Below are 2,366 nucleotides of genomic sequence, written 5' to 3' on the forward strand. Positions count from 1 at the left end.
ATTGAATTGTAGAAGAGCAGAGAAAAAATAGTTTTTAATTGGTGTAGTTAGTGTGAACAAAAAAAGTTATACAACAACGATTTTAACAATTCAGTGACTTAAATAAAAAGACTTTCGAATAATTTAATAACTATTTTATAATTTTTAAAAATTTAATAACTAAAACGTAAATTTATTAATAATTTAATCACCTTTGAGTGTAATTTATTATTAATACTCATCTATCACGTTTTTAGAGAAAGCCATGGATATTATATAGAATGTGTAATAGAGTTTAACTAGGGATGTAAGTGACACATCATTTTTCAAGACACTTTATTGGACAAAATATAAAGCCTAAATTATTGAAGTAAACAATATCCTGCAATTGGTGCCAACACCGATATTAAAACCTCTTGTTTTCTTAAACTTATGGAAGTGAAAAAGGATGTCATAATCCTAAAAAGGTCTATGAATCCTACATCTACTATTAATCAGGAACTCCACATGTTATTGCATGTCTTATTTGTAATTTACAAAAGAAGAAAAAAAAAGCAGCCTCTTTGGTATAGGGTTGTTATAATCCAAATCAACGACAAAAAAAAAAAAAAGGAAAGAAAAGAAAATAGTGACGATCTTACTTTTCTTTTTAGTTTAATATGAATAGACTTAACCAGTTGAACATATTAGGTTAAACCAAGACTTTAAATATTGATCACTTTCAGTTGACAAATTAGAATTCAGCTCACTTGGTGTAATATGAACAGCTTTAGTCATTATTGGGACTTTCAACCCATTTAAATAATACTAAAAGGAAGAAAGATTTTCTCAAAGTTAAAACTTCCACGTTATAGGCCCTTTGTCTTTGTTACTTGACAAACAAGAATGATGTTTGAAACATTCATGATCATGATCCTTGAAGTTTAAAACTAGTTTTACTTTCACGTGGAGATGGTAGCCACTCCAATATTTATATACTGTACAAGCCCAATTTGCGGGCCCAATATAAACTCAATACATCTACCCAAACCTAAGCTTAATACCTAAAATAAAACTAAAAACCCTAGCAAAATCAGCTTCTGCCGCCTCTGCCCCCAGCCCCATGCTAGTCAGCCACTCACTCCACCTGCTCCCACCGCCACTATGCCACCACTCCACTTGCACTTGCAAAAGGAAGAGAAAAGAAAGATAATATAAAATAAATCATGTAACAAGGCTATAAAAGCCATCAAAACACAATGTAAAATGACCCTTTTTTTTCTTTATCAATACAAAAGAGAGACATTGAATAAAAACAGCAGCAATTCAAAGCAAAAAAAACAACGAAAGAAATTGAAATAGAAAGGAGGTTCAAAATCGGGCTAAGGTTTTCTTTTCTTTTCTTCTTCTTCTTCTTCTTCTTTTTTTCTTTTTTTTTTCTATTTTTGAATCTATCTTTTCCTATACAATATATTAGATTATATAAAAAAAATATTTAAAAAAAATATAAAAAAAACAAAAAAGCGTACCTTTTATATTTTCCGGCCACCATGTGCGGTGGCCGGCGACGGCGGCGGTCCACGGTGGCGACCGGACTGAAACCTCGCCTGAGCAATGGCCCCTGTAGAGAACAAAAAAGGAAGAAAGGAAATTTTTTTTAAAGAGGAGAATAAATGAACTTAAAAAAAATTTTTGGGGTTTATATAGGCCACCAAAACGACGTCGTTTTGGGACTGGCCTTAAACACCCAAAACGACGCCGTTTTATTCCATACCCGTGCGACCCGACCCGCCTTACCTGAGATCCGCGCGTTTTTGCTATAGTGGGTTATTTGCCAAATAAGTCCTTCCACTTTTAATTCAGTTTGCAATCATTTTTTTGTTTATCTAAATTTGTACTTAATAATTTGTTTTAATCCTCAATTTAAATCATTTTTTATTATTTAACTATTTTATTGTTAAATTAGTTAATTTTATTATTTTTGTTATTATTTGCGCTATTATCGATTACTTTTTATGTATATATTATATTGTTGTTATTATTACTATTATTAAATATTCTTATTATTACTATTATTTTATTCCTTTTATTATTGTTTATTATCAATATTTATTATTATTGCTATTATTGCTATTTTATCTTAATTTATATTCGTATTATCTAATTTTATTTTTCTCTTTATATTTATGTTTATATTTTATGTATTATACCTATCTTTATATTTACGCATGAATATTACTATTCTACTATTGCTATTTTTTATTATCTTCATTGGCATTTTTACTTATTATCATTTTGTATCTGTATTAACATTATTACTATTATTATTTTACTATCATGTTTTTCTTATCACAATTTTTATTATTTTACTGTTACAACTTAACGTGCTATTATTACTATTATTTTTA

General features: G+C 28.8%; 1 long non-coding RNA gene across 1 annotated transcript; it reads right to left on the bottom strand.

The window, feature by feature from the left end:
* Positions 1–870: 870 nt before the first annotated feature.
* LOC128285273 (uncharacterized) lies at positions 871–1,627 on the bottom strand. Its single transcript, XR_008275739.1, has 2 exons — positions 1,488–1,627; positions 871–1,142 (listed from the first exon to the last, which is right to left on the bottom strand). It is a non-coding gene; the product is annotated as an uncharacterized LOC128285273 (long non-coding RNA).
* Positions 1,628–2,366: the final 739 nt, after the last annotated feature.

This window comes from Gossypium arboreum, chromosome 12 (assembly GCF_025698485.1).
Source record: "Gossypium arboreum isolate Shixiya-1 chromosome 12, ASM2569848v2, whole genome shotgun sequence".
NCBI classification, from domain to species: Eukaryota; Viridiplantae; Streptophyta; class Magnoliopsida; order Malvales; family Malvaceae; genus Gossypium; species Gossypium arboreum.